This window comes from Arachis stenosperma, chromosome 5, assembly GCF_014773155.1.
Source record: "Arachis stenosperma cultivar V10309 chromosome 5, arast.V10309.gnm1.PFL2, whole genome shotgun sequence".
NCBI classification, from domain to species: Eukaryota; Viridiplantae; Streptophyta; class Magnoliopsida; order Fabales; family Fabaceae; genus Arachis; species Arachis stenosperma.
In genome coordinates, this window is record NC_080381.1 from 54,363,690 (window position 1) to 54,373,824 (window position 10,135).

Below are 10,135 nucleotides of genomic sequence, written 5' to 3' on the forward strand. Positions count from 1 at the left end.
TTCTTGAAGGTCATGTTGCCTATGGTACAAGGTATTGAAAACTTCCCAGGATCTTGTCTCTTTTGAGGTAATTTCTGCCTAGACAAGTCATCCAGTTCTTTGGTGAGCAAAGGAGGTTCATTCTCCAAAGTCTCATTTCCAAATAACTTGTCATTTAGCTTCATGATTGCTCCAAGGTATTTAGCAACTTGCTCTTCAGTGACATACTCATCCTCTTCAGAGGAAGAATACTCATCAGAGCTCATGAAAGGCAGAAGTAAGTCCAATGGAATCTCCATGGTCTCATTTTGAGCCTCAGATTCCCATGGTTCCTCATTGGGGAACTCAATGGAGGTCAGTGCACGCCCATTGAGGTCTTCCTCAGTGGCGTTCACTGCCTCTCCTTCCTCTCCAAATTCGGCCATGTTGATGGCCTTGCACTCTCCTTTTGGATTTTCTTTTGTGTTGCTTGGGAGAGTACTAGGAGGGAGTTCAGTAACTTTCTTGCTCAGCTGTCCCACTTGTGCCTCCAAATTCCTAATGGAGGACCTTGTTTCAGTCATGAAACTTTGAGTGGTTTTGATTAGATCAGAGACCATAGTTGCTAAGTCAGAGGGGTTCTGCTTAGAATTCTCTGTCTGTTGCTGAGAAGATGATGAAAAAGGCTTGCCATTGCTAAACCTGTTTCTTCCACCATTATTGTTGTTGAAACCTTGTTGAGGTTTCTCTTGGTTTTTCCATGAGAAATTTGGGTGATTTCTCCATGAAGAATTATAGGTGTTTCCATAGGGTTCTCCTAAGTAATTCACCTCTTCCATTGAAGGGTTCTCAGGATCATAAGCTTCTTCTTCAGATGAAGCATCCTTAGTACTGCTTGGTGCATTTTGCATTCCAGACAGACTTTGAGAAATCAAATTGACTTGTTGAGTCAATATCTTGTTCTGAGCCAAAATGGCATTCAGAGTATCAATCTCAAGAACTCCTTTCTTCTGATTAGTCCCATTGTTCACAGGATTCCTTTCAGAAGTGTACATGAATTGGTTATTTGCAACCATTTCAATCAGCTCTTGAGCTTCTGTAGGCGTCTTCTTCAAATGAAGAGATCCTCCAGCAGAGCTATCCAAAGACATCTTGGATAGTTCAGAGAGACCATCATAGAAAATACCTATGATGCTCCATTCAGAAAGCATGTCAGAAGGACATTTTCTGATCAATTGTTTGTATCTTTCCCAAGCTTCATAGAGGGATTCTCTATCCTTCTGTCTGAAGGTTTGGACTTCCACTCTAAGCTTACTCAATTTTTGAGGTGGAAAGAACTTTGCCAAGAAGGCATTGACTAGCTTTTCCCATGAGTCCAGGCTTTCTTTAGGTTGTGAGTCCAACCATGTCCTAGCTCTGTCTCTTACAGCAAAAGGGAATAGCATAAGTCTGTAGACCTCAGGGTCTACCCCATTAGTCTTGACAGTGTCACAGATTTGCAAGAATTCAGCTAAAAACTGATGAGGATCTTCCAATGGAAGTCCATGAAACTTGCAATTCTGTTGCATTAGAGAAACTAATTGAGGCTTAAGCTCAAAGTTGTTTGCTCCAATGGCAGGGATAGAGATGCTTCTCCCATAGAAGTCGGGAGTAGGTGCAGTAAAGTCACCCAGCACCTTCCTTGCATTGTTTGCATTGTTGTTGTTTTCGGCTGCCATGGATTCTTCTTCTTTGAAGATTTCTGTTAGGTCCTCTACAGAGAGTTGTGCCTTAGCTTCTCTTAGCTTTCGCTTCAAGGTCCTTTCAGGTTCAGGGTCAGCTTCAACAAGAATGCCTTTGTCTCTGCTCCTGCTCATATGAAAGAGAAGAGAACAAGAAAATGTGGAATCCTCTATGTCACAGTATAGAGATTCCTTGAGGTGTCAGAAGAACAGAAAAATAGAAGAAAGAGGTAGAAGAATTCGAACTTAATCAGAGAGAGTTCGAATTGTGCATTGAGAAGGAGTGGTACTCCATAAATAGAAGGATGTGGGAAGAGGGGAAGAGAATTTTCGAAAATTAAGTTAAAGAAATTGAAAACATTTTGAAAAACACTAATTAATTTTCGAAAATAAGAGTGGGAAAGAAATCAAGTGATTTTTGAAAAAGATTTTGAAATTAGAAGTCAAAAAGATTTGATTGAAAGCTATTTTGAAAAAGATGAGGTTAAGAAGATATGATTGATTTTAAAAATATGTGATTGAGAAAATATGATTTGAAAACATTTTAAAAAAAGATTTGATTTTAAAAATTAATGACTTGCCTAACAAGAAAAGATATGATTCAAACATTAAACCTTTCTCAACAGAAAAGGCAATATACTTGAGATGTTCAATCAAATCATTAATTGTTAGTAAGTATCTTTGAAAAGGAAAGAAATTGATTTTGAAAACATTTGATTGAAAAGATTTGATTTGAAAAGATTTGATTTTGAAAACCTTGAAAACTTGAAAAAAAAATTGATTTGAAAACAAAATTCTCCCCCTTGTGCCATCCTGGCGTTAAACGCCCAGAATGGTATCCATTCTGGCGTTTAACGCCCAAAATGCTACCTTTTTGGGCGTTAAACGCCCAACCAGGTACCCTGGCTGGCGTTTAAACGCCAGTCTGTCCTTCTTCACTGGGCGTTTTGAACGCCCAGCTTTTTCTGTGTAATTCCTCTGCTGCATGTTCTGAATCTTCAGTTCCCTGTACTATTGACTTGAAAATAGAACCAAGATCAAATAAACAATGCATGCAAGACACCAAACTTAAAATTAGACACTAGACTCAAACAAGAAACATAAAATATTTTTTGGTTTTTATGGTTTTGTAATTTTTTTTTGTGCTTTTTCGAAAATTATATGAAAATGGAAAATAAAGGTTTCAGAATTCTTAATTTGGATTCCAGGAATCATTGCAATGCTAGTCTAAGACTCCGGTCCAGGAATTAGACATGGCTTCACAGCCAGCCAAGCTTTCAAAGAAAGCTTCGGTCCAAAACACTAGACATGGCCAATGGCCAGCCAAGCCTTAGCAGATCATTGCTCCAATAGCAAGATTGATAGAGATCAACAAGCTCTTGTGATGATAAGTTGAAAACTCGGTCCAATAAGATTAGACATGGCTTCTCAGCCAGCCAGATTTCAGCAGATCATCATGAAACACTAGAATTCATTCTTAAGAACTCTGAAGAAAAATACCTAATCTAAGCAACAAGATGAACCGTCAGTTGTCCATACACAAAACAATCCCCGGCAACGGCGCCAAAAACTTGGTGTGCGAAATTGTGATCACTACTTTTCACAACTCAAATAATCCCTAGTAATGGCCCCAAGAACTTGGTGCTCAATACCATGGCATAAACACAACTTTGCACAACTAACCAGCAAGTGCACTGGGTCGTCCAAGTAATAAACCTTACGCGAGTAAGGGTCGATCCCACGGAGATTGTTGGTATGAAGCAAGCTATGGTCACCTTGTAAATCTTAGTCAGGCAGACTCAAATGGGTATAGTGATATACGAATAAAGCATAAAGATAAAAATAGAGGTACTTATGTAATTCATTGGTAGGAACTTCAGATAAGCGTATGAAGATGCTTTCCCTTCCGTCTCTCTGCTTTCCTACTGTCTTCATCCAATCCTTCTTACTCCTTTCCATGGCAAGCTTATGCAAGGGTTTCACCGTTGTCAGTGGCTACCTCCCATCCTCTCAGTGAAAACGTTCCTATGCTCTGTCACAGCATATGGCTAATCAGTTGTCGGTTCTCGGTCAGGCCGGAATAGAATCCAGTGATTCTTTTGCGTCTGTCACTAACGCCCCGCCTGCTAGGAGTTTGAAGCACGTCACAGTCATTCAATCATTGAATCCTACTCAGAATACCACAGACAAGGTTAGACCTTCCGGATTCTCTTGAATGCCGCCATCAGTTCTCGCCTATACCACGAAGACTCTGATCTCACGGAATGGCTGGCTCGTTTGTCAGGCGAGCACTCGGTTGTCAGGCGATCAACCATGCATCGTGTATCAGGAATCCAAGAGATAAACACTAGAGCCTTGTTTGCTTGTAGAACAGAAGTGGTTGTCAGTCACTTTGTTCATAAGTGAGAATGATGATGAGTGTCACGGATCATCACATTCATCAAGTTGAAGAACAAGTGATATCTTGGACAAAGAACAAGCGGAATTGAATAGAAGAACAATAGTAATTGCATTAATACTCGAGGTACAGCAGAGCTCCACACCTTGATCTATGGTGTGTAGAAACTCCACCGTTGAAAATACATAAGAACAAGGTCTAGGCATGGCCGAATGGCCAGCCTCCCAATGATCTAAGAACTAGATGTCCAAAGATGAAAATACGATAGCAAAAGGTCATACTTATAGAAAACTAGTAGCCTAAGGTTTACAAAGATGAGTAAATGACATAAAAATCCACTTCCGGGCCCACTTGGTGTGTGCTTGGGCTGAGCAATGAAGCAATTTCGTGTAGAGACTCTTCTTGGAGTTAAACGCCAGCTTTTATGCCAGTTTGGGCGTTTAACTCCCATTTTGGTGCCAGTTCCGGCGTTTAACGCTGGGAAATCCGAAGGTGACTTTGAACGCCGGTTTGGGCCATCAAATCTTGGGCAAAGTATGGACTATCATATATTGCTGGAAAGCCCAGGATGTCTACTTTCCAACGCCGTTGAGAGCGCGCCAATTGGGCTTCTATAGCTCCAGAAAATCCACTTCGAGTGCAGGGAGGTCAGAATCCAACAGCATCTGCAGTCCTTTTCAGTCTCTGAATCAGATTTTTGCTCAGGTCCCTCAATTTCAGCCAGAAAATACCTAAAATCACAGAAAAACACACAAACTCATAGTAAAGTCCAGAAAAGTGAATTTTAACTAAAAACTAATAAAAATATATTAAAAACTAACTAGATCATACTAAAAACATACTAAAAACAATGCCAAAAAGGGTACAAATTATCCGCTCATCACCTATGCGTGCTGCTGGTGCTGCCGAGTGGTGCCTGTGCGTGCTGCTGGTGCTGCCGAGCCTTCCCTTGGTGCGCCAGAATGGTGCGCTGGCTGTGCACCACAAAATGCTGCCCTGCCCTCGTGGAGGGCAGGGCAGTGTTTCCAAATTGAAGTCCCGTGTTCGAGACTTGGCCGATACACACGCTACCCATTTTCCTTGGCTTTCTTGGCACCATAATGAAGCCTAGTTCCTTGATTCCTCATTGTGCCGTGTTCGAGACTTGTGGCAAGCAAGGGTAAACTTTTTCTTTGAATTTCTTCCCTTGGTGAGCCCGATATTGCCCTTGAGGAGGGCAGGGCAGTGTTTTGTTCTTCTTGATTCATGGCCTCAATTTGTGCTCTGCCCTTGTCGTGGGCAGGGCAGAGTTTCCTTTCAATCCTTGTTCCCTTATGTTGCCCTCCTAGAGGGCAGTGTTCCCTTGTGGAGGGCAATGCTTGCTTCCTCCATTATGTGCCACGCCTTTTTCTCCTTTGGCCACGCTTCCTTAAGCCACGCTTCCTCTTTTCTTCTTTTCTTCACCTACAATAAACCAAAACAACCACTCAAAGTATCACTAAATTCACAAGGCTTACAAATCAATTAAAAATCAATTAAATTCAGCTTAAACCTTATGAATTAACATTAATTTCATGGTGATTGTTTGATTTAAAGAAGTTATGCATTTTCACTCCAAACCACTTACTTAGGATGCAAGAATGTGCATAAAGACTAATAAAACAAGTGAAATTAGCTTGAAAAATGGGTATATGATGACCAGTCATCAGTGCTCTCTTGTAGAGGCTTTCTCTTTACCCGTTTTGGTGGCCAGCCTGAAAAAGAGAGAAGAGAAAGGCACATGAAGTCAAAGGGGTGGAGCAAAGAGGAGGGCGGTACGAGTGATAATCATGCCAAGCAAAAGAAATAGTGAATGAAAGACATGGTCGCGATTCCATGTGATCAGTTCATCAATGGAAATATAGCAAGGCATTGGGAGTATTGGATGCAAGATGTTTATTAGCATGCCGGCAAGGGCATGAGCAGAATAGATCAAGCATCAAAAACTTTTAATGTATTGTTAGACGTGAGAAACTAACAATAACGTTTGTATTAACAATTATATTTAATTAATAAAATAGTAAAGGAAATTTGTGAAAAGCAGGCATTTATAGTAGTAGATTAAAAAAATCTTAAGAATAGTGCACAATGCCAAACGCGCGTTTTCACAAACACATAGCATGCACGGTAACTAAGCTATTTGAAAGTATTAAATTTGAACATGCAAGCAATCCTTTAAAAGAAAGTAATATATAATTGTCAAATAATCCACAAAAGTATAGAAAAGCAATGACCCAAATAAAATTCCAACACCAATGAAAATAATGCAATGAATGAAAGTATGCAAACAAATTAAATAAAATAAAATGAAATGAAAGTGAAAAAGAATGAGAAGTAGAAAAAGAAAGTGAGAAAGGAGAGAGAAGGAAGAAATTAGGATTAGAAGAGAAAAGATAAGAAAATTGGCATAGTCTGGATAGGTTGTGTGACGCTAGCGACGCGGTCGCGTGGGTGACGCTGTCACGTGGTGCGCAATAAGGTTGGGTGACGCGGACGCGTGGGACACGCGATCGCGTGACTCGATTTGTGCTAGTGGCGCGAGTGCAGCCTCGCGATCGCACAACTTTCTGTTCGAAACTTGGTATTGCCAAAATCCAGGGTGACGCGGTCGTGTGGTCGACGCGATCGCGCGGATGGCCTTATTTCCAATATGACGCGGACGCGTGGGTGACGCGTTCGCGTGGCAGGGCTTGTGCTGCTAGCACGGGTCCATCCCAATTCCAGCTCAACTTTCGGCCATACACCCTTTTTACGCCGATTTCAGGTCACGCGGCCGCGTGGGTGACGCAGTCGCGTGGGAGGCTATTTTTCCAAATGACGCGGACGCGTCATCGACGCGTTCGCGTGGAGTCAATTTGTGCTAATAGTGCGCCTCCAGCTCTGCTCCTGCGTAACTCTCTGTTCAATTATTATTCTCTCATCTCCTTGCGACGCGGACGCGTCGCTGATGCGGTCGCATCGCGTTCTCGCTTTTTTTTTTTAATTTGAAAAGATGCAGGATGCAGTGTTAATATGAATGTGATGCAAAACTCCAGGTTCAATATAATAAAATAAAATAAAAGTCAAAAGCAAATAAAACTAAATAAAAATGAAAAATGAACGATCATACCATGGTGGGTTGTCTCCCACCTAGCACTTTTAGTTAAAGTCCTTAAGTTGGACATTTGATGAGCTTCCTGTTATGGTGGCTTATGCTTGAACTCATCCAGGAATCTCCACCAGTGTTTGTGATTCCAGTAACCTCCGGGATCCCAAACTAGGCATGTAAAACCCTTGAGCAGCTTCAAAAAGATTCTTAGGCTCCCGGGGTGTTGGATGTCAGAACAGATTCCAGGATCCCAAATCTTGCTTTTACACCCGTCTTCGTGTTGATTATCATGATTCCATCCGGGTAGCAAGCAATCTGAATTCTCACTAAAGTGGCCAAACAACTTCCTAGACCCATTCAGTTGAGCTCTATACCAACCTTTACGTTTAAGCTTAAAGCTTCCAACCATGATGAACCTTGCAGGACAATTCTTACCACTGACCATCTTCCTTTTACTCTTAATGCCACAAAGAGCTCTAAGTTGACCATCCGTCTCCAGTAGCCTATATTCAAGTGGGATTAGAAAGCTATGGGATATGAATTTTACCCACTTGAATGTTGTGAAGGATGATGGCGACTTAGGGGGAGGTATCTTTAATGAAATTGCAAGCTCCACTCTCTTATGCTCTTTTCGGATAACTACCACCTCTTTGCAAACTTCTTCAATTTCAACCTCTTCCTCTTGGTAGCTCTCTTTCAATTCAATCTCCTTTTCATTGCTTTCCAAGGGCATGGGAGGTTGTGCTTCTTCTTCTTGAATCTCCATTTCTTGATCAACCTCTTCCAAGTCTTCAACTATGATATGCTTTGGAGGTTGTACACCCTCTTCAGCATCAATTTCAACCGTCTTGGAAGGAGGCTCTATGTCTTGTCTTTCCCATGGAGGTTCTGCGTCTCCTAAGTCTTCAACCAACTCTTCTTCTTGAACAATAATAGCTTCTTCTACTTGTTCTAGTATGAATTCATGCTCTGTTTTGTCCACTGGAGTTTCTGGTATCTCCTTTATGCTATGCTCTTCACTAGACTGTCCACATGGGGCTGTGGCTGATCCTTGTGTATTTAAGCGTCTAGAAGCCCATTGAATTAATACTTGCCCCAGTTGTTGAGTGGTTGCCTGAAATCGATCCATTGTTTCCTTGAGACGATCCTTTGCCTCTTGATGCACTCGGTTTTCATAAGTAGGATCATAATGCTCTTGGATTGATGGATATGGAGATGGTGAATATTGAAGTGGTTGTTCTTGTGAGTAATTGAGTTGGAATTGGGGTGGTTCTATATATGGTTCATATGGCTCATAAGGTGGTTGGTATGGTGGTTGAGGGTTAGGGTCATATGGGGGTGAATGGCGGAAAGGGGCTTGTGAGTGTGGTGGTCCAAAGTTATGTTGAGGAAAGGGTTCATAGGCATATGGTGGTGGTTGTTGATAGTCCATTGGAGGTGATTATTGCCATGAGGGTTGATCAAATCCTTGTGGCTCCTCCCATCTTTGATTGTTCCAACCTTGATGCCTGTTCTCATTGTAATTTCTTCTTCCTGCAACATTATTGTAACCAGACTCATAGCAAAAGGGGTGAGAGTTCATAGTAGTGAGACAAAATAAAAATAAAAATCAACAAAAAGAAAATATTTTGAAAAAGATAAGATTTTAAAAAAGATAAATATTTTTTTTGAAAATTATTTACAATAACCAATAATAAGGCACACGTTTGCAATTCCCCGGCAACGGCGCCATTTTGACGTTGGGATTTTTGCCAGTAAAGAATTTCATAAAAACAGTCGCGTTGTAGATATAGTCTCTAAACCGACAGAAATCCCTTCGTACAAACGTTTTGGTTGTCACAAGTAACAAACCCCTAAATAAATTGATAACCGAGTATTTAAACCTCGGGTCGTCTTCTCAAGGAATTGCAGGGAGGTATGTTCTTATTATTGGCTATGAAAAAGGTAAAATTTGGGGTTTTGGAAGTAAGGGGGCAGTATGTTGCACAAAAAATAATAAGAAGAGTAAATAAATAACTATAAAATAAACTCCTGGCAAGGTATAAAGACTGGAAGTCCTATTCTGGTTATCTTTATCAATTATAAAGAGAATTGGATTCTTCTCCCATCTTTGTTAACCACTAACTATGAAGGTAAGTTAAGTGAATGAATTAATTCGAATCCTCAAGTCCTAGTCTTTCCTTGGGAAAGGCTAGAGTTATTGGAATATGAATTAATGAAATGAAGAAATCCAATTTTCAATCAATACTGAGTTTGATAACTCTAGTGTCACCAATTATTTAACCAAAGCCAAAAGGGAAATAGGAAAATCCAAATTATTTATATAAATAAAAGACAGCAATCATCAATCCGAAATACCACAATTAGCACTAGTAAAGATATCAAAAGTAACATGGGCAGTTGTAGCCAAATAAAGAAGTTAAGTTAAACATAGGAATCCATAAACTAAATTGAGGAAATAAATAAAAGGAACATTGAAAATAAATAAATACAAAGAACATTGAACCTGGGATTGAGAGTCACTCCTAAAACTAAGAGAAGTCCTAAATCCTAATCCTAAGAGAGAGGAGAGAACCTCTCTCTCTGAAAACTACATCTAAAACTGTAAAAAGTGAATTATGAGTTTCCTCTATGAATGGATGCATTCCTCCACTTTATAGCCTCTAATCTGTGCCTTCTGGACTTGGATTTGGGTCAAAAAGGGCCTCAGAACTCGTTCTGAGCATTTTCTGCAATTTCTGGTGCGTGGCCTCTGTTATGCGTTCGCGTGGGTCACGCGGTCGCGTCATTCGGAGCTTTTCCTTGACATGCGGTCGCATCAGTCATGCGACCGCGTCATGTGCGTTCTGCTTAAGGCGCGCGGTCGCGTCAGTCATGCGGCCGTGTTGCTGCTGATTCGTGCTTGGCACGCTATCGCGTCGTCCATGCGATCACGTGGATACCAGTTTCCTT

The 10,135-nt window shown here is 40.9% G+C and overlaps 1 non-coding gene across 1 annotated transcript; it reads left to right on the plus strand.

Annotated features, from left to right (window-relative positions):
- Window positions 1-1,163: 1,163 nt before the first annotated feature.
- On the plus strand, window positions 1,164-1,271 carry LOC130983740 (small nucleolar RNA R71). The gene has a single exon (XR_009087718.1). It is a non-coding gene; the product is annotated as a small nucleolar RNA R71 (small nucleolar RNA).
- Window positions 1,272-10,135: the final 8,864 nt, after the last annotated feature.